Below are 23,260 nucleotides of genomic sequence, written 5' to 3'. Positions count from 1 at the left end.
AGAAGAAACGTATGTTGTTAACCATCAGAAATGGAAGCATTCGCGGCGGGCACTCACTGAAGCTTCTTTGCCTGGCAGCATCGCCAGCTGGTGGATTTGTGGCGACGTTTTTCCGCATCGAAAAGGTATCCCAAGTGACATATTCGTCGATTGCCACGAGCGTTCACCGTATAGGTTACTGGTGCTAGGAAAAATTGTATAATATGATTAGAAGCTTTATATTGAGGTACTAGAGAAACACTTTTCGACTGAAAATGAACAGCTTATGGTATGAATAATGCACATTATGTCGGGCATGTATGTACAAAGTGAGCGAAAATGACAAGAAAAAAAATATCATTGAAGACTACTAGAAGATTACTAAATGATCCTCGATACACAAAAATCTGGGAAATTTTAGTTAGTAATATATTTTTCTGGGCTGTGGAATGGCAAGAGTTTAAACAAAATTTTGAAATTGAAAAAGTTTTGTACATGGAGTCCAAAAGTTGTTGAAGACTACTGATGTAGTAGACTAGATAATGTTAATTGCAAGGTTTAGTATGAAAATCCCTTGTTTGACTTTCGCATTACCCTTGGCTTTGGGAAAATATTAAAGACAAGAGACCAACAAAGTACATGGCGACCGTGACAATACAAATAAATAGAATATATTGTCAACAACGTTAAATGAGCACCGATTCATATGAAGTTCATAGAACTTCAGAATTAGTACGTGGACATAGCTACATTTTGGCATATAAAAAAATACGAAAAAGTTCCCGTCTAACAGAGTAAAACGTTTTCAAAGTTTTAACCAAACAAAATAAACCAACAAAATAAACAATAAAAAAGACTCAGTGTTTGGTTCACTATGGCTGAGGTACTGGAAGTAGCGCGTTTATTTATCTGGAGGAACTTTTCTTTCGTCGCTCGGTTACGAGCGGATGATTGTGCGAGTGTTTGATATCGATTTTCTTTTGGCCACTGCGATCCCGGACGGCGTTGGCACGAGCCTTGCATCTATAAGAGGTACAAGAGTAAATAGTCAACACATGAAATACTAGAGTGAGCTTTTGCGTAGCCATACCTGTGCGTACGATGTTGGGCACATTTCCACGAGGTAAAACTGTTACGTTCCTTATCTCTGGTAAAGGTAAACCCGTCGAGCAATAGCAGCGGGGTTCCACGACTACTGATCGTATACTCGACATGAGGTTCGGTTCCGTTTTCTGCTACCGAGTGCAAAGACATGCGTAAACAACAGAGTAAATGAGACAAACAGTTCGCCACAGATTAGTTTACCGCTGATCACTACTGCAAAAATGAATTCAGTGAAACGAAAAACTGATTTTGCAGTGATAAAATCAGATATGTCGTATGAGTGGTTTTGATAATTTGAGGAATTGATCTGTCGTTTCAAGCACACTCCCTAAACCCTAAATAAGAGCAGTTTTTTTTTGCATAATAAAAGTTACATCTGTAAATAAACAAGAATAATGAGAGACCGTGTGGTTTAAACGAATGAAGTACTAGAACTTCACATAGGACATACAGAATTTTAGTTTATTTGTTCAGTGTACATCAATTCGAATAAGCAGTTCGTTGAAAAATACGCCATATTGTGTAGAGTTTCGAGATTAGGAAGCACTACTTCAAGAATTAAACTGACGCTTCCTCTATTTTAGTTTTCCTACGTATTCTCTCTCGCTGACGTTCCTCCATCAGCTGCTTTCGCTGGCCCAATCTCCGTCGTTCCGTTACGACGGCGTGATTGTGCGATCCACGAATGTTAACTGCATCGGTGTTCTCCAGATAGGTTGTGACCGCAGCCTTGCACCCTAGTGGTCTCGATTGGCAACACTCCCAGATTGTATACCGGTCGGTTCGCTTTTTACGAGTGAAAGAGTGGCCATTTACCATCAATCTACGCGATTTGTTGGTCGCAATGTATTGGACGGTTGGATGGTCCACATCAAGAACTGAAATTAAATTCGTTGTATTAGTAAGCGAATGGTTTGAACCGTGTCAATCAGTGCTGCCACTTTTAAACTGAGAAAGCTAGACTTGAGTAGAAAAGTTAGGAATTTATTTTTTCTTCACAATGTTGACCACAAATAGCAGCAATTTGATATTCCTTTTGAGGATTAGAGTTTTTTTCTACTGTAGGTTTTCATAACTGGTCGCATTGGACGTTCTTGGAATGATCTCTGAAAACGGGGTGATTGTGCTGTCCTTGAATTGAAATGCGAGCTTGTTTTCCATCCTTGGTTCGTTCCGTGCTAGCCTGTACCGGGCAGCTGAAAGTAAATTTAAAAAAAGTTCGATATCTCAATAATGCGAAATCATATAATGCGATAAAAGTAGTACTAGAATACTAGGCTAAGAATTATGTGCTTCTCTAATTATTTAAATACATTAAATAGCTTTCAAAAATACTTTTGATTTTGTTGCAAATTAAAGTAGAACCTTGCCATTCCAGTACTACAATTGGTTTTATACTTACTCATATTCATAAAACTGAAGACACTGCCATAATCCTACGTTGTTTACCGATTTCCATGGTTTGAACAAATGACCATTAATTGAAAGTTGAATACCTCGACTTGTCTGCACATAGGCTACGTCATGTTTTGCTGAAAAACATGCAAATAATTAGCATTCTAGAACAACGACAGATGCTTTGACACAAAATCAAACACAAACAACAGTTTCACAGTATCGCACACAGCTTTTATTCGGGGGAATAATTAATTCTGACTTGATGAACAATTGATCCGAAAATTCAGCTCATCGTTCCGCTCCAATTCGCTGTCGATCGCTTCGTCTGTGTCCGTTTCCTATGATTCCATGATTGTGCTCGCCATTGTAGGAAATAAGTTTGCCATTGGGCTCATTAATGGACGTAGCCCGGGCGGCACATTTGTAACTGTAAATAAAGGGTCATCAGTATCCACAGATTCCAGAAAACAGTCAAAGTTCTGCTCAAACAGCATCAAATTAGAATATGAAAATTCAATTTACTACTACAAATCTAGTACATCAGCAACCGTGTCCTAAAGATACACTTTTAATTTGCTTGATTTTGTTTAACATTTACCGAGCTAAACTGCTCCCACTCGCATAACAGTCCCAATTTATAAAAGTAAGAATTGAGAAAACGGCATTTGAAGTTTAAAAACTTGTTTCCATATAAAACTTTGAAAAATATGTCGATCATCTAGAAACTTTCGCAAATTGCTTTGCACCAGAATACACAATTTTGATCATGGTTTTTGGAAGTACATCGAAAATTATGACTACTTATACAGTGTTTGTATACTATATAAATACTTATATAGTGATGAAATCTCAAACGGGACTAATATGCGAGTGTAGACAGTGGAGGATTCACTAAAAATTTGAGGATTTGTTCAGTAAACTCTGCTCATCATCAGCAACATTTTGCTGAAATTAAGCCAATTTTGCTAAAAGTTCATCATAAAATTTCGATGGACCTTTTAGCTAGGCAACATTCTGCAAAATATTACTTTGGTGGAAGAATTTGGTAAGTATTTATTTACCCTAATGCTAAATTATCCCAACAGCCATATATAATGAGAGAAGATTGATATGAAGGTACTAGAATACTCACTGTACATCATTGTAGTGTTTACACCGCCAACGAATTGTGTTCTTACGCGCCTCTTTTCGAATGAAGCTGTGCCCATCAATGAACAGCCTTCGAAAGCCCTTTTGGTTGATTTCATAATTAAGTTCAAGCTGGCTGAAATCTAGAACGATAAAAATAATTTCATGAGTTTAATAATCAAGAAGGTAACGCACATGCTCCAAGCAGTCAAATCAAACTCATTTCTGTCAACAGAGTAGTTTTTATTTTATTGTTTATCGGACTAAACAAGTATATTTTAACATGATCCAGTTGAGGTGGTGAGATCGAGCAGAGACTGTTGCTTTAACACTTGTAATTCGCCTCACCTCACTCTTCTACTGCAACTAAGCTCAGTTAAGCAACCACCGACGACAGTCTAAGGGGTACAAAAGTTTGCAAACAGCGTAGGAATTTCGGCTAGAAAACGTAAGTTCATTCTAGTACTGCATAATCCATCAGTATCAGTAAGGAATCACCTTATATTAGTACTGGCTGTACTGAATGGTATGACATTTTGGCAGTATCTGTATTTAAAAACTATTTATTTTTGTTGCAAAACCAAAACAAAATAAAAGTTTTTTTACTTTCACTCATTCACGTTCTAGTCCGAATGAAACGTGAAAGTGAAAATTTCCTCCAGCACCGGCTTCGGTGCCACCAGTTTGGGCCTCCTCCTGACCTGCCCGACACATCTATAGGCACTGGATTTGTTCGGCTCGTGGATGTGCACCGGATTGGTGATCAAAATCCGATAAAGTCCGTTGCTTTTCAGCGTGGTAACAACTCGGGCATTGCACGGCCGATGCTGCACTCTGGTACGACACACCCAGTAGGTCGAGTTTTGTGATTTGTTATTTCTGGCGTAGCAATAGTTGTTGATCCGGAGCAAACTGGTACCACGTTGACCGGGCACGAAATCCAACTCTTGGTTGTCCAGGGTTATGGTAGTGGGCTTCTTTGTCGCAGTTGGTGTCAGTTCGCTGAAGTATTGTTTGAAATCTGAAATAACGATAAGAAGAGATGTTAGATCATTGCACAACTTGCTTATTCGTGAAAATGAACACAAAACATAAAAACTTGTAAAATATCACTTTATTGTTTGTTATAGAAACACGATTTCGGAGAATGTCATGTCTAATTTCACGAAACACTATTTGTCATCCACAGTTTCTCAAATATATTGGCAGCGTATAAAAACTTGGTATCTTTTGCAGATAATATTAATTGAATATAATCCAGTACTAAAATACACCTCTAATTCAGACTCCCACAAATGTTCTATCGAATCCACCGAAATCTCAGTATCAATACACATTCAATATCCACATTGAAGTACTAGAGCGTCCAGTAACAAGGATAATCAAGTGATAATAGTGAATTCACACGTAGGTTATACTACGGATGAGCAAAGCTAATGTATCCGCAAGTTAAAATGTTCAATCTAGTACTTCAAAATGTTCATAGGCACGTTGCAAACAAAATTGGTATGCATGATTCAAACTTTACAGTTCAATCATTTCTAGCATTACGAAAAAAATACTAAGAATTCCTTTTTTTTTCAAAGCTGTTGGTACTAGAAGTACAACTAGAAATAAATGCCAAAATACATTTGCACTACTCATAATCAGTAGAACCTCAAGGAAAAGTTTTTCAGTACTAGTTTGTTTTTTTTTTCGAATATCCCATAACCCTGATGTTCTAGACAGTTCCATCCTAGGACAATTTTCTCAAATGACTTAAAGGCTTCCAATGTGACATTTTCCCAAAGGTCTCAACAAGCCACTGTAGTACTAGTTTTTCTTCAATCATTAGTATTAATTTCTTAAGATTGTATTACTGTGTCTGTCATTTAGCGGTGTAGCCTTGTATTTTTTATTGTCTCTCAGTCCATAGAAGTTTTTATTCCAAATTCACTCTTGAGCCCAAAGCTCAAATAATCAGTTTTTATGGCCTCTCACGTGTTTCAAATCAGTGAGCCAATATCGGGAGCGTGACAATGCACCGGCGTACCGATGGATACTTTTTTACCTTTATTTGTGGTTTTCAATCTTGCCCTGCAACCAACCGAAGAATGCTTTGAGCAACGCCAATAGATGAACTCGTTTCGGTGTCTGTCTATGTGAAAAGAAAATCCGTCAAATACCAACTTTCGACCGCGCTGTCCCACTATAAACAGCAGCCTGTTGTGAGCAGGATTCAGTGGATCTGAAATGAACATTTTTTGTTTTGTTAAGCGGGCATGATACACAAATAACACAACGCAAAAATTGATCGCAAAGCTCTGCATCTTTGAAGAAAACTTAAACGCAGTACTAGATGAAAACATCTGACATATAATTTCGCAAAAATACACCAAAATTGACACTTAATCAAGGCTGTAGTACAGTTACTATAGTGATCTACAAAGCATTACATAACGGCTGAAACCGCAGGAACCGCAAAAGCATGGAAAACACATTATCAAAGGTCAGTTCCAAGAATCTAGTACAACATTTCAATTACTGTTTCAAATATCGTCCGAACCCTTCCCAGCCTGTTTTATTTCTTCCGATATTCAGATCAATTGACCATAATCAGCCATGTGACAGTGAACCGGAGTACCGATGGAAATCTTTTTGCCAAGATTTGTGGTAACCAATTTGGCTTTGCAGCCGAGCGATTGATGTTTCGTACAACGCCAGTAGGTGGCTTGACCGTGGCCTTTGTTTCTGTTGAAAGAATATCCATCGAAGATCAGTTTCGGGCCACGTTGTCCTTTGATGAACAGAAGTCTGTTGAGGGTTGGATGCGAGGTATCTGGAATGAACAAGATCACTATCAGTTCAGGTATCTGAAACAGGATGACAGTGACAAATGAACGACAATGATCTAGTACTACAAAATTTATGCATGGCAAAACAGAGTATAATTTATCATTGAATTTATTCCACTAATCCGAGTTTTTGTCCTAAAATCCCGGCATGTGATTGTGGGAATGCTCGTTGATGGTGATGCGCCCTGTGCCTCGGTACGTTATCGCACGGGCGCGACACTTGAATCGCTTTCCACGCTCGCAAAGCCAGTACGTTTTGGTAGCATTGCCAGCGTTCCGAATGTAGACGTACCCTTCCAGAGTCATTTTTGGCATACCGCGGCAGCTCGGCGAAAACGTCACGTCTCTGCCTCGGTACTCGATCTGTGCTCCGGCATATCTTCGTTTCACTGAGGAGATATTAAAAAAATAAGTTGCATATTGAGACAACTATAAAATTTGTTGATAAACTAGTCACGACGATTTGTACCTAACAAGTATGTTTATACAAATTGAAGAATTGTATCAGATTTTTATCTGTGTGTCCTGTTATGAACAACTCATTTAAAATTACGTCGTCTAAAATCAAATCACAAAGGTCGAAACAAATCAATGTAGTACTTGAACGCTTTGACGAAGCTTGTCTTAAATATTTATTCTTTAGATTTCAAGAAAACTATTCCTTTGGTACTTCTCGCCTTTTCTTTGACGAGGCACGTTTCCTTTTCTCTGCCACAACTTGGCGACCACGCGCCATTGTTTGCATTAACATGGAACTTTCTCCATATTTCTGGCGCTCCGTGATGATCAGATGGTTGTGACATCCACTCAGCTTGACCAGTGGTTTTTGTCCTTTCTCTCAACGACGTACGGAGGCACGAACCGGACAGCTGCTTGCGAATTGAAATGATAAGCTTTCGAAGAAAAAAAAAAAAAAGAGCAGTTTCTCATCGACACTTACCTTAGCCGTTTTCTTTGGTTACACGTCCAATACTGAACTTCGTCGGTTGTTCTTGATCGGATGAAGGGACATAGCTGAAGGCCACCCACGTTATTCACTATGAAAACAATGTCTGCAATGATATAAATTAGTCGTTAAATCATGATACTTTTACTGATACAAAGTAGCAAAAACAACTAATAGGAGGCAATCAGTGAAGTACTAGATTGAAAGTAGTGAGCTGAATTTTTGTATGGTGAGATGATGGATTCTCCATTTCTGCAATGAAATGGTGCAAACAGCGTGGGTTATATGATTTCTTGCCTAATTTGATGCTGGTTGAGCAAAAGTTTGGATAACTGTGTTGTTGTATTATTTATTTCTTGCAACTTAAACAACACAGTTACCCAAACTTTTGCTCAAACAGCATCAAATTAGGCAAGAAATCATATAACCCACGCTGTTTGCACCATTTCATTGCAGAAATGGAGAATCGATCATCTCACCATACAAAAATCCAGCTCACTACTTTCAATCTAGTACTTCACTGATTGCCTCCTATTGAAAAATATGACAAATCAACCAAATAACTGTGATATTCAGAAAGTGACAGTATCCAGTATCTAGCGTCTCATGATACATAATGCAAACACGGTATGCGGAAGTAATAATGTACATACAAAGTGTTGACTGCAAATTACAGTAAAAGTGGAGTACTAGATTTGTTATGAGGAGCTCGATGTTTGTATGATAAGATAATACATTTTTCGTTTCTGTAATGAAATGGTGTAAACAGCGTGGTATTATGTAGCACATTACTACAAATCTAGTACTCCACCAAGTGCACCTGTTGAACACCTATATATCATAAAGTACTGGAGTATAACAAAAACGTATACTTATGAAGAACATGCATCTTTCTTATTGTAAAAATGCTTGTAAAACATGCATGTTAATTTATTTATATAGTAAGCATTAAGCATTGAGATCATTGAATAACGGACTAGATCATTCCGTTCATTCAACCCACTAGAACAAACTGCGAAATTTATGCGTTAAATTGGGGAACACTTTCGAGTGGGTATGTTCTGCAACCACTACCCGCAGCTTGGGTAGCCCATGGGCTTCACTGGTGACAATGCGGGCGCGACACTTGAGCCGGTAGTACAACGAGCATTTCCACGTTCGAGACCGCTGCCCTGGGTAGGGTCGCTCATTTGGAGTGTAGGTGTTTCCATCGTGAAACAGATGCTTGGTGCCACGCTTCGATAGCACATATATTACGTTTCCTGTTGGGGATACAGATAAAAATGTTAGTGACTCACTAGTGTCGTATCAATTAGGTTTCAGTTTGTCTGCACTTAGTATTCTAGTACTATATTGTCACTAATGTCTTCACTAATCGAAGACCCGATATCATTCAATCTCTGAGAGAAAAAAATAAGTGATAATGAGGACAAGGAAGGCATAGAATACCACCAAAAATATACTCGAAACAATGTCTTAAGACATGAAGTAGTAGAATGCGTACATAAATTATAGAAGAGTACATTTTATTATTATGATAATTTTTGGAACGTAATTCTAAGCTGATTACTGATACAATAAAAAGTTTGCTTATGTTTCATTGTGATAGAACATCTGACATTTTTGCCAGAAACTTATTCTTTAGATTTTTTACACTTATCAAACGAGTACACATCGCGAGTGTGGTTATGGAGGGGTTTGGTGATTTTCATCATCTGCCGCCCGTTAACCTCCTTCGTGACGGCCCTGGCTCGGCATTTCAGCTTTCCGAACAACGAGCACTTCCAGTTGCAGCTCTTCTGAGCCTGGCGGTCTTTGATGTAGGCATACCCGTTGTACAGCAGCATCGCCCTGCCCTTCTGGGTGTAACCGAACTTGGCAGCACGGAGTTTAGGGGAGCCTGGAAACACGTGACAATACAAGAACGGTTTATTTAGAATACATCAAATGATAGAACTGACTCAATTTATGTGAAGAACTATAAGATTCGTTGATTTTTAAAATTTCATATATTTCCTCGAAAACGAATGCTTTAAAAAATGACGGTAATAAGCAATTCAATAGTGTATTCGATTCCATGGAACGTTGATAACCATTGTTGCCTGTTTCAGATTACGCTGATCTATAAAAAAAAGAACAATGTTAGTAGATAAGTTCCAAAGGTTCAGCGATTTGTATTGTAACCATACAAATCGAATCATGTGTTTTTTTTTCAAATACCGCACCAGAAATTTAAACTGACGAAGTACTAGTACTACATTCGATTGCACACTGCTCTTGAATAACTTTTTCCTTTTTCATTTGTTTTAGGAAGCATAGCCGATGACGTACGTATTCCAATACAGTCGACTCTGATATTTCAATGTTTTGAATTTTGAAAACATTAATCACATGCACTGTAAACAAAAAAAATGTGTTGATTGAACACCGATCTGCTACTACCCGACAGATCGAGAAACGTTCTTACCAATCATAGATCGCAGTTTATGTGAATCCAGTTGTTCAAAATCGTCTTCATTCCCCGCTGGTTCAATGCATGCATTATTCAGTATCTCTCTACCGAATATTATGTCCATCAGTCGGGCAGTATAGAGAGCCGGGTTGGAAGAATAGATTTTTACCAGGTCCTCCAATGCTATGTAGATGTCGCTGCCACTGTACAAAGGGACTTTTCCAGATGCCCCTTCTGCGCTAGATCTTCTCAGTAAACCGTGCAGTCGCGAACTCGTTGGAGTTTCTTGTGGAGGATGCAATCGTATTTGAGAGATGATTTCAATTTTCGGATATGTGGTAGACGTTTCGATTTTGTTCCCAGTTGTTGCTGCAAAGAAAACAGAAAAACTTAGTTGTATAAAATTGAAAGAAATTTTCGTTCCATTTAATTTAAAGAGTTTGTCAACTGAAAACGATTGAAACGTGTGAAGTACTATATCAAAAAGAAATATATTGTATTTTTCTAGTTACAACCTAAATTTTAGAAGGCAAAACTCAGCAGAGGTACTAGATTAGAAGAAAATTTTAGTTAAATGATAACGGTGTATGAAGCTGTGTTATTCCACGACCTGCACTGGAAAACGTCAGTGTTCGGGATCCAGCGCTTGAAGTCGTTTCCGCTGATTGTAGATGAGATTGTACCGTCGTCGAGCAACCAGCTGCACAGCTTTCTTCAACGAACCAGCCAAAGCATCCTGCGTAACACCATGGCTGGACCACGCTTCTGCAATCGGAAAATGAGAAGGTGCGTTAGTCGTGCAAATAAGCCAGAGTTGTAGAAGAACAAAGCATTAGATTTACCTAGCATACATGAATTGAAAATGTCGAAATTTTGCATGGCTTTCTTTTTACACGAAGCACTAGAGTCGTACCGTTCCTGGCCAGTCCAGTTGAAATTCGAGAGGGCTTCGTCGTTGAAAAATCGGTAAAGGATGTGAGCAATCTCCATGTTTGGTAGTTTATTGGCTGCCAGATATTTGATCTGTTGGAAGAATTAAAAATCAAAATGAGGCAAAATGAGGGCAGAACATCCGATGAAAACTCACATATTGATTTCTGATGATAGGATTCCGTTTGACCATCAGTTCCAACCGGTCGACATCTTCTTCACATGTCAGAGGAAATTCAAATCCAGCCACGCGAACTGATTTGGAATGCTTTCTACTCGGAGGTCGTCGCTCTTTTTGGTTGATTTCTAGCTGCATATGAAGTCGTTTGCAGGCCGCATCTTCATGTACACGTGGGTCTACTTTATGCAACTTTATATCCTCATTTTTGTGAGTTTCTGCTAGTTGTTCTAGTACTGCATTACCGGTGGTTGAAAGTGTAGAATCCACTTGGATGGGAATGCTTTCCAGCTTTATGTCCTCCACGACTATTTCTATTAAATAGAGAAAACAGTTTGAAGTGGTTCGATGTTGCATAAATGAGGTACTAGATTGAAAATAAAGCTATGCCGTCTCGCTGTGTTCTACAACTTAATTCAGATATTATTGTCATTTAGTTGTTTGTTTTTCTCTGTATCCTACTAGCAATATCTTTAACTTATTTATTTATTTGATAAAATTAATAACTTTATTTGTAATAACCGAATTTTTAAATAACCAATATGTACAAGAATCATGATTGTTTTTATATTGTTTGCATGAGAAATATCAAGTTGATTTGTTCCAATCAAACAGCAAGCACAAAAATCATAACCGGTCACGTATGAATCTAATCGAGTACTGCACTAATTCTTTCCTACAATAGTCCCTACGGGTTATCGGTGAAATTTCCAGTTTACTCTAGGACGAACACAACCAGCTAGTGTTCCGATTTTTCCTTCAACATCTTCTCGATAGATCTCTTCACCCGGAAGGTACGCTGACGCATTCTGTTACGAGTCTGCTTGATGGCCGTGGTTATTTGGTTGGCCAGTTCTTCCATGGTTAGCCCTTCCGATTCGTAGGCATCTGTGGAATAAGGTTTAACTTGATACATCGTTATCACTGTCAAAGCCGTTGATCTCACCCATGAAACAACTGCTGAAAATATTGTAACCTTTCATGGCGATCTTGCGCCTACCAAGCACGTTTGCTCCATTGAAGTTATATCCTTCCAGAGCTTCATCCGATAAAACTGACGGCATAAATTGGAATAGTTTTATATGTTTCGATTTGCGCTTCAACAATTTCACCTGAAAATGCCATTCCAATCAAGCAATATCACTCTAGTACTACTTTCCTCCCAAATGAAAATATCTTACATATTCCTCGCGAATGTCGGCCCGTTCCGAAATGGTTTTTTCCAATCGTTCCACTTCATCGCCATCGGAGATTGGAAATGTGAATCCGCCTAGGATGCAAACAACCCGCATCGGTGACGAAGCCTTAAATAGAGCTTTGGTCTCTTTTGTTTGTCTAGCTCTAGCTGCAGGTTTCTCCTGAATCTTGTACTCCCCTTCGGCGGTGCACACGACGTAGATATTACTTTCATCAGATTTATTATCTGCAAAGAACATTTTTATGGGTTAGTGAAATTTATAATTTTTCTATTTTTTCCAAGAAATTTCATTTAAAACAGTATCCAACAGAATCAAGACTAAAGTTACGAAAAACTAATTTCTATTTTATTGTTTAGTCTGAAATTAAAAACAACGCAATCTAACGGTTTTTGCCAACAATCAGAAGTTTGGCCACCTTGAGAACTTTAATGTCCCTATTCTTAAAGTCAAATTTGCTCTCGTGATTGTGGTCCTCACGAAAGGAGTAGGCCGTTCCCGGTTCGCCTCGCAGGGTGCTGATCCGACTTTTGCATCTGTGGAGGATAATAACACACTTGTCACTGTCGAAGTTATTCTAAATATGTAAATCGAATGCCTAAATTACCCAGATCTTTGCCGAGAGCAGTGCCAAATGATGATGCGTTCCCTGATTTGAGACCGGGTGTACAGGTGGCCGTCGATGATCAACTGCATGTTGCCGAGTCTTCCCACAATGAAGGTGATTTCACGGTCCTCTGGAAAGATTGTTGCGTTAGAGTGACAGTTCTCGCTGATGAATTGTCAGTTCAATACTGTTTAACTAAATCATAAACAAAACTTTCTTGATAGTGTAGGAATATTGTATTTGATTTTGTATTCTTCCTTAATCTAGTACTTCACATAGCTATGTAAATAATCATGTTATGAATTCTGTAAGTATTGCAATCTTATATAGAAATGCCAATGAAATTATTTAAGAAGTATGACATGAATTTGGACATAATTAGGCGATTCTACGAGACATAGCCAACCATCCCTAGATGATATCGGAGAGTGACTTCTCCGGCCCCGAAAGAATCAGGTCAACGCATACTTTACTGGCCATCTAGGAATGCTGTGCATAATTTTATCCATTCTTGTACAATGCAACCACATCCAATCAAAACTTACGTCGCATCTCTAGCTAGATACGACCTACAGATACCATCCAATTGCTGACCGGTAGCCAAATCGTGATTATGGGCAGCACAGAGATAGTAGACCAGCTTGTTGTTGACAACTACCTCGGCCGGGCACTGTTGGCTCCTGTATCGGCTGCATCTGTAGTGGCTTATTTGGTTCTTCGTGTAGGTGAACGAGTATGCCATGTCCTCCAAGAGTACCTGAGCCGCTCCAAAACGTGTGTTCTGGTACACCACGGGGACTCCTTGGGTACTGTTTATAATCTCGTTTACGTTGTGCTTGGGTTTGGTCCGCTTGGAGCGAGTGGGCTTGATCGGTTTTCTATTTTGGACTTTTTCCTCCGTAACGTATTCGATAACTGTAGATACTGAAAAAAGAATGCAGCATGTTAGTAGATTTTCTAGCAGTACTAGAGTGAGATAAACTAAAACACGATTGGTGCAATCAAAAACAGAACCTTTATTTCAAAAGAAAAAGAAGTTTTGCAAGTTATTTACCTTTCATTGCCCATTCAGTAATTAAAGTACTAGATCAACTCAATTTCGGGCATTTTATTTGCACAGAATTCAAATTACAATACGCTCAATTGCTGAAAATAATGCCTACACTAGTGTTGCGAATACTCACATGCGAAAAGTTATACTCACTTGGTTCTATCTCATTCTAGAAGCATGCTATCAAAAAATGATGTTTGAAGGGAAGATTGTAGTTTAATTTAAAAGTTTACCGAATAAAGTAAAGCTCGTAGACGCATACCAAAATCGTGAGAGAGCTGTGAGCACAAGGTGAGTATAAATTACACGAATTTAACTCACCTCGTACTCACAGCTCTCTCACAATTTTGTTATGCGTCTGCGACCTTTACTTTATTCAGCACACTTTTAGATTAAACTACAATCTAAAAGCCCTTCGAACATTATTTTTTGAAAGTATGCTTCTGGACTGAGATAGAAGCAAGTGATTATCACTCTTACAAGTGAGTATTTCCAACACTGGCCTACACAACGTATTATGTAGAGAAAACCAAAATTTTGTTCAAGTACCGTGACGTTATGTCACAGCACGAACTCGATAACTCTTATCCTCGCCTAGGACCTTTCCAACGCCGCTGGATGATTATGAATCTGATTCTTGAGGATCAGTCCGGCGCTGCCGTCCAGGGTGATGATTCGGGCGCGACACTTCAGCGAACGGCTCTTGGCACACAGCCAGTAGGTTTTGCTTTTGTGGGTGTTGTTGCGGAAAAAGGCGTGGCCACCCATCAGCAGCATTGGGCGTCCCTTGCGGCCTACCACCATCTTCAGGTCCAACGGGAATTGGGTCTTCGCTTCGTCATCCTCTCCGTCGTCTTCATCATCATTGTCGTAGTGCTCGTCCGATTTGCGTGTCGAATATTGAACAATTTTCAGCTTAACTGTTTGGGATAAGTTGGATGAAAAATTATGAATAGGTTAGAGCTTTGTAAATATGATAAAATATGGATTAGAATGTCATCTTCTTTTGAGCAAATGGGTTCTTTCGACCGTTATAAGGTTTTTTTTCTATTGGAGTACTAGATTTACACAATCGCTTCGGAGAATTTCTTTTTTTCCAAGCTGAAAGAGCCTGAAAATAAATTTAAATTGCTAATAGCTTAAGTTACTCCACAGTGAACAAGAAAATAATAATTTGATGAGGTCGTTCTAAACTATTAGGCTGTTACTAAAAACGAGGTACTAGAACAAAACCATTACGGAGCGTAATTTCATACAATGAAGAATAAATAAGTTTTTATTAAAACTCATTGGCATGCAATTCTACATCAAATGATTGTGTCGCCGTTACTTTCCCAAACTTCTTAATTCAGAAATCTTTTTTCCGTTTGGGCCGACGGAACTCATTCTCGGTGAGATCCTGGCGATGGGTGTGCTCTTCGTGAGTGACGCGCACGTATTCGTATCCGTTGATGTTTTTCGTGATGGCCCTTGCTTTGCAGCGCAGCCGTTGGTAAAATTGGCACTTCCAGTTCACCCGTCCGCTCGATTCGTTGGTTTTGTTTTTGCTAAAGTAGGGGTAGGCGGGGCATAATGAGCAGCTTAAGCATTTTGCCACCAAATCCAGTAAATTAAGTGCAACCAATTTACCAATTTACCAATTTTATCGTTCAATCCTCATTTGAACCTTAACTGACAAAAGCTAATCGTTGAAATTCCGAATAAAGTTATAAATGTTGTAAAATTTTATGTTTTTAAAAACGTATAAAATCGCGAGTTGCGTTTTGGGGGTGGGGCATAATGAGCACCCTGGGTGGGGCAGTATGATCAATATCAGTTTTGTACACAATCAAATGCTAATTGACTATTCTTGTCAATGATAAAGCATACCGGCAACCATCAATGAGAATTTAAAGGGATTACGGGGTTTAATTTGTAGGGAACTGTGAGGTTCCAATGAGTCTTCTATTGAGGATTTTTTAAACGGTGATAATATACAGATACTGAGATTTTAAAGCTAATAAATTGAAAGTTACAGACAAAACCTTACTATATGCATCAAAACAGAGAAAACCAAAATTAAAATTTGTTTGTTGAAGATGTTTACCATTTTCATTATTTTTTTCACCAGTTGCTCATTCTGCCCCACTCTACTACCAACTCTTTGAAGCATATTTTTTTAACAAAATAATTAAACAAATAGTTCAAAAGTGTTACAAATACATTTCATTGGCCTAGGGAATATCAAGAAAATCGATAGATGCCCACTAAGTTGTGATTTCGATACCCAAAACCTTATTTTAGGTCACCTGATTCTTATAATATTTTCCCAGTATATGGCCACTTTACGCATTTTGATTAATATTTCAAGGTAAACGGAGTTTTTGACTAATGTTTTGTCATCAACTCATTGGATTTTAGATAATAAGGCTACAATCAAGCAACTTAATTTGTTAATTTGAAGATTTACAGTGAAAATACAAGGTGCTCATTATGCCCCACCTGCTCATTATGCCCCGCCTACCCCTAATATCCGCCATGAAGCAAGCGCTGCGTTCCTCGGGAGGTGTACTCGTACAGGGCTCGCTCGGTGAAAACAGCTTTGTCATCTAAAAGTACAGAATAGTTTAGTAAATGAAAATGACGTACTAGAACTGAAATAGAATCATTTCTGCTCCTAGTAAATAAAAATTGGTCATCGGAGGTAATCTTACAGAGTGTTTCACCAGGGTGAATATATCTACTGAAGTACTAGAATAACACTTAAACACATAATTTATTTGCGACGAGAAACTCTACTCTTACTTATAACCGATACCTGCACATCTCAAAACGACTCATCCTTGACATGCGGGATAAAAGTGTTCGCCAAACTCATAGGGTTGACGGCCAGCCTTCGGTAGTTGATCTTGTACTGCTCCACCGGGTGGTAGTGTAACGTGTTGGTGACTTTCACGTACACCACGCCATTGATGTCCCTCGTAACGGCACGTGCCTTACACTTGTACCGCGTAAAGAGGGAACATTTCCAGTTGCAAGTCTTCGCCGACTGTCGATCCTTGGTGTACGCATGCCCATTGTGTATTAGTTTCTGTTGACCACGACGAGTAGTTCCGAATACAGCCGGTTCGAAAACACCTAAAAAAGCGAATAGTTTGTATTAGTGCAGTAATGATCTAGTATGTCATTGGAACCACTAAAGGAAACATAGCTTAAACAGGACAATGAACCCATTCTGATGTACGTATATTTTTCTCACAATAATTCAACAAAGAAACTACTTTCTTTCTTATGCAGACTCCATTTCGTCCGCTTTCGTAATAATCACTGGATGCCTCCGGTACATCCGGACATCGTGGCTGTGGGCATCGTTCGTAAGCCTTACGTAGGTGATACCGTCTATGATTTTGGTTATGGCACGAGCGCGGCACTTCTGCCGGCGGAACAAAGCACAGCGCCAATTGGTCGAATCCGGAAAGTCTCGATCCTTGACGTACTCGTATCCATGGCAGATCAGTTTCTTCGCTCCTCGTTGGCTGATCCCGAACAGGGCCACTTCCATTCCGGCTTTCGGAAGCATAAACCGTTCATAAATCTTCCTCCTGGCGAAGGATTCTGTGGAAAATGATAAAACGTCATGCTTTGTAGGAATTACTGTGAAGTACTAGAGTATTCATGTAGTACAAATTTTAACGAACAACAACAGCTCAAAATAACGGTTTTATTTTCTCTTGTTTGGTCATGATCTAGACTGTACAGATTGTTCGAAGAATCCTGCGACAGCCAATGGGCTGCTGCTTCTTCTGAGGAAGGTATTGTTAAGGAAGGATTTCATCTGTCGTGGTACCGTGGGCCAGTTAATTACTACTACTACTACTGCCTCCGACGATGCCCGATGACTTCTCATGGTGATGGATTGATTTCGTCGGTCACAACAAAGCTTGCATTTGTAGTACTACCACAGCAATCGCTTTGACTGGATGTTTCACGGCAAAAATTGGGCGATGCAAGAAGTGGTTGCGATTGGAACTAGTGCATAAAGTTGGTATGAAAGGGCGCTAAACTGTATAAGAGTTAATGCATTATTCGATGTAGTACTAGATTTAATAAACATTAGAGACTACGTGAAATGGAAACTCATAAAACGATTGCAGCGCAAATTATTACTATTTTACAGGGGTGATTTTTTTTTTGCTACATGGCGATTCATCACCGTTTCACGTAGTACTAGTTTTAAACATTAAATTACAACTTCGAATGAGTGTAATCAGTTGGAGTACCTTTTAATTCCGCCCTATGTTGCTTATCCTTTGACAGATACAGTTATCCACTCTGACATAACTGACACTGAGGAAGATTACAAGTGTTAGTCGAAATACGCGTATCTGTCAAAGGATAAGCAACATAGGGCGGAATTAGAAGGTACGAAACTGATAACACTCATTCGAAAAGGGTATTCTGCTTAAAGGGTTCGAAAAGTCGGTACAAGATTAAATTACAAGATCATTGAAACTGTGTTTGAAGTTTACGGCGATTTTTTCATAAATTTCAACAATAGGTTCTCAAGAAACATTAAAGTTCACAAAGAAACTTCTCAACCATTGGTATTGCGGAATCTTATGAACTCAAGATAACTAAACAAATATTACTTAAAAATCACGGTTGGAAAATATGAGGAAGGTCGATCAATTCTGTTCATTTTTATTTGGCCTCAAATCAAAAACCGCCGTTGATGAAATTACAATGATTCGTGGTTGTGTGTATTCTTCAGAACAACCAAGCCCGGAATCAGCACGTTGGTAATGGCACGTCCTTTGCACCCAGTGTGCCATTTGGTACACTTCCAGTAAATTTTCCCGCTGTGCGCATTGTTCTTGATGTAGCGGTGGCCCTGGTAATTCAGAACGTTATTCCCCCGGCCGGTTGTGTAGGTGGGCTTCGAAGGTGAACCATCGCTTTCAAAATTGAACATTTCGTTGTTTGCCGAAGGCATCGTTGCGGATTTGGATCTACATTTCTTCTTTGCAGGTACTTTTACTGTTTTCATTCCCTCTGCAGAACCGATAATCTCCTCAATGAAGTAAATCTGGTCAACGTCGTTGTCATCTATAAAGGAAAATAGAAATCCATTAACCCAAAACTCATGCAAAAACGACACTCTTCAGGATTCAAAACGATTGCACGAAACACAAAGTTTCAGTTGAGATAGATTTATTTAACTATGGGTCTTCGAAAAGTAAAATCCTATGTGTAGCAGAACTGCGGGATTTTCGCTCAACGAATACAGGGTGATTATGTGTTCCGCTGCGAGCTATCAACGTGGGAACCTTTTTCTCCTCACTGTTTGCCGGGGTGATCACTCTAGCTTTGCAGGCTGTACTTCCCTGGAATTTGATTGAAATTTGTTAGTTGAAGAAAAGTTCTGCATAAACAGACTGACCAACCTTTTTAGCGCAGATCCAATAGGTTTTGTATGCCCCCTTACGATTCTTCACGAATTTGTAGCCATCAACGTGCAGCAAAACGCAACCACGTTGCCCGACGGTGAAGTATATTTCCTTGGGTTGATCATCTTCCACTTCTTCAATGTTAACAATTTTAAACACTAAAATGGAATCCAAATTAACTGATTAGTTATGCTTCAACGTAATGCAAATATAGGGCATAGAGAAAAAGTCCACCACAGTCTCCACCAACTTATTAATGTTTTATTTACAGAGTATCATATAAGATTGCAGTACTAGAATGGTTCATGATTGTGTATTGGAAATCGAACCACCAAGTTCTCTTCCCCGTTTCTCAGTGTGTTGGTTAAAACCCGTGCTTTACATTTGCTCATGCCTGCCCTCGCACAAGACCAGTACGTTTTGTTTGCACTTTCCTTGCTTTTGGTATAGCTGAACTCTCCTACCTTTAGCTTGCGACTTCCTCGAAATCCGGAAACGTACCGGACATAGACATCTGAAATGTGGATTAGAATCATTAGATCAATGCAAAACTTTGTGTACGAGAATTCCTAAATTTAATAAAGCGAAGTACTAGATTGATTTCCAAAGACGTGTGTATTTTATTAATCTCTTGCAAGTTGTTGTTTCAGTCGCTTCAAAGATCCGTACGCTCTGGGTGAGGCCACTACCTGGTGGTTATGTTCCACGTTCAACATGAAAAACTCTTCGAGTACGGACTTAATCCGGGCGCGACACTTGTACACGGTAAACTGCGAGCAGCGCCAGTATGTGATATCGTCTCGTTTGACGTGTCGATTGAAAAGATGACCATTGTGCCGAAGCTGAACGGTTCCACACTTGCTAATGGCATACTGTGGCGCATCGAATGTCGGGGACGTTTCCTGAACTGGAAGTATAGTTACAAGACGTTGATTGAATTAGTTGGTTCCGCTTTCATCATAGTTGAACGATTTTTCCAACGGTGAATGACGAGCATGTGTGGTACTAGAATAAAACGACGAAAACGTGTCAACAATATCGAAAATTAGTATGGATGGTATAGTACTAGATTCATCGACATTATATATTGAAATTTAATTGAAAACAGTTACATATCAACAACGAAACATGTCATTTGAAAAGTGAAAATAATGTGCGGTATGTCAGCTCTCCTCCGACTTTAGCTCGGTTGATTCGATTCAAATCTGAAGGATGATTGTGCGTGGCTGAAATTGGAAAACAATTGCTTAGTTATTCAAATTCATAAGCCAATCGACAACGCAATACTCACCATTGGTGTTCGAAATAAACAGGTAATTCCCTTCGCTCTTGAGTCGACCACGGCACTTCTGCGAACGATTGTGTACACACTCCCAGTACAGTATGTTCTTGTGGGGACCCTGACGTCGCATATTGGATCGATATATGTGGTTTTCGTGCACCAACAGAATACCTCCCTTTCGACTCACGATGAACATGTAGCGCTGTTCGTCATCTGCGGCTGCACACTCATCCAGTTCTACCGTCCTCGTGAATACCTTTTTTCGTGGTTTTAGGGGATCTGAAATCCATAGTGGGAAATTGTTGTCATTACCATTCATTAGTTATTAATTTAAATTCATTAACACAATATACAAAGATTTTTGAACATTTCATGTTTATTCAACAAGCTTCAAACTTTCATTGATTTTCTCAGCCGAAACTTCTGCATGCGACGTCGAGCGGTAAGTTTTCTCACCACAAGTTTGATCTTCTCCTCGAGCAGTAAGTGCGTCAATCCATGATCAGCCCATGCTTCTGAAAGTGAATTCACGAATTGTATTCTAGTACTTCCCCAAATAGTGTATAGAGAGACAAACCTATCATACAATCGATGAAAATTTCATAGTTCCTCATCGGCATCTTTGAGTCGCCAATGTTGTTGGTTCCGGAGTAGTTGTAGCCCATCAGAGCATCGTCGGTGAAGAGATACGAGAAAAAGTTAGTTACGCCCATTGTCAGGGGCTTCTTGAGCGACAGGTAGCGTACCTAGAGTTGAAAAGTGAAAAATGTTTTATGCTTGATTTGAATCCAAACGATAAGTTGTTTAAAAGTAGTTGCAAAGACTTTATAACGAAATGTTAAAAATAAGCCCTAATATTGAAGTACTAGAAGAACCAATTTAGTAGGCTTTCACTCTGTTGGCAAATAACAACATCTTTGTCTGTTTGCCAGTAATGGAAGTTAGTTGAACGCTAACTATTCCAGCTTATTACAACTAATCTACTACTCCGCCTAACATGTTCAAATCGCTTGAAAATGTCATGATACGAATACGATAACACTAGTCTGGTCTGATCCAAGCCTGAACGCATTTGCTACTCACATATTGCTTCCTCACATCGAAATCCTTCCGAACGGCTTCCTCCAATCGTTCGATTTCGACCATGGAACTCAACGGAAAATGGAAACCATCAACATGAGCGGTGGCACGCTGCTTCTGCTGCTCGGCAGTTTTAAGTAACTCCTGCAGTTCCTTGTTGACGTCACAGATTTGAACCTCCAGTTGCATCTTTTCGTTTCGACTCGACGCCATGCTGATCATTTTGTTGAGACTTTGCAACCGATTCCGCAACTTGGCGATATTTTTGGCTAGAGGATATACAAAAGAAATCGAAATTGTTGGTTTAAACGTAGTGCTAGATTTTGAAAAGCATATCAATGACAATCTCTTCGTTGGAAATTATTTTGAAAGGATCATTTATTGTTTGGCTTCTCCAACACTTCCAAATAAACAGTACTGGTTCAATTACTAAATGAAGTACTAGAATATCGTTTCCTTAGTCGAATTTTCAACTTCCGTTTTGAAATATTTACGTTTCTGATCACGTGACGGATGTGCTCGGCTAGAGATTCCTCCGTTACACCCTTGCACAGCCAGGCATCTGGAAAAAAATGTGTAGTTTAAGGCATACATTTCAGGATTATTCTAGTACACGATCCAACACTTACCCAACATGCAACTAGTGAAGATTTCATAATCTCTCATGGATTTTCTTTCCAAGTTGGAACGCTTCGTCCAGCAGTATCCGACCAGAGATTGGTAGGTAAAGATGTGTTGAAACACGGTGAAAACGGTTTGATCATCGGTCAGTTTCGAGCGTAGGAACCTAATCTGAAAAATGTGTAAAAGTTACGCACAATCGAGCATTATTTCTTTTTTCTATCCAAAGCATATCAACCTTACATATTGCTTCCTGGATTTTTTGTTACATCGAACGGACGCTTCGAGCTCCTCTATTGCTTGTTCCGATCGTATAGGAAAGTTGATCCCAGCGGTGGAGAGCGATGTAACTCCAAGATGTGAAATTCTCTGGGGCGGATCAGCTGATTCCATACCATGAAATTAAGCAAAAAGTTACTTTCTAGAATGATTAATGATAAGTCTCAGAATTAGTTTCAAAAGTGGAAATATCGTTTTTCTACATTTATTCATATCCGAGGAATCTTCAAAGCTCTACAATCTTAGACCTAGCTCGAAAATTGCGCACGTTGTTGCGAACATAGATGCGTTTGATAACGCTTGCCATTTTTGATTTCAACGTTTCCATGGTAAATCCGTGACTGCTCCAAGCCTCTGAAATGGTAAGAACAATATTAGTATCATAGACATCTACAATGATAAAGAATTTACAGTTCCGAGTTAAAAATGAAGTACTAGCTCCGATAGAGATACTTACCAAACAAACAATCTGTGAATATCCAATAATGCTGCAGTGATTCTCGCTGCGTCATAGATTGGGAGGACTTGTTGGACGTCCAGTTAAAGTGACGGAAGATGGCTTGATCGGTGCAGATTTTACCAAACGTATCTTCAAGGCTTTGTCGTGGTGTTTTGATGCGGCGCAGAAATTTTATCTAAAGGAACAAAACAGCAACACGGATAAGTCAATCTAGTACAGACAGGACGTTTCTGTCAAGAAACAAACAATTTTGGTTTATGAAATTTGTTTCAGCATCGACTACATTTTACTCCCCTAAAAGGTACAAAC

At 39.2% G+C, this 23,260-nt stretch overlaps 1 long non-coding RNA gene across 1 annotated transcript in view; it reads right to left on the bottom strand.

Annotated features, from left to right (window-relative positions):
* LOC109403934 (uncharacterized) overlaps positions 1-23,260 on the bottom strand; it is a 51,503-nt gene that overhangs the window by 27,975 nt on the left and 268 nt on the right. The window contains exons 2-17 of the long non-coding RNA XR_009996760.1: positions 22,949-23,126; positions 22,456-22,845; positions 22,221-22,383; positions 21,595-22,153; positions 21,089-21,257; positions 20,521-21,026; positions 19,227-20,455; positions 12,753-19,166; positions 12,131-12,681; positions 11,896-12,061; positions 10,929-11,837; positions 10,684-10,864; positions 7,384-10,606; positions 3,614-7,312; positions 2,486-2,908; positions 58-2,279 (exon numbers count right to left, since the gene is read on the bottom strand). This is a non-coding gene — a long non-coding RNA (uncharacterized LOC109403934). The remainder of the gene's footprint in view (positions 1-57; positions 2,280-2,485; positions 2,909-3,613; positions 7,313-7,383; positions 10,607-10,683; positions 10,865-10,928; positions 11,838-11,895; positions 12,062-12,130; positions 12,682-12,752; positions 19,167-19,226; positions 20,456-20,520; positions 21,027-21,088; positions 21,258-21,594; positions 22,154-22,220; positions 22,384-22,455; positions 22,846-22,948; positions 23,127-23,260) is intronic.

Source organism: Aedes albopictus, chromosome 1 (genome assembly GCF_035046485.1).
Source record: "Aedes albopictus strain Foshan chromosome 1, AalbF5, whole genome shotgun sequence".
Classification (NCBI taxonomy): Eukaryota; Metazoa; Arthropoda; class Insecta; order Diptera; family Culicidae; genus Aedes; species Aedes albopictus.
Note: the sequence above shows the minus strand (reverse complement) of the source record. Positions and strands in the feature narration are given on the sequence as shown.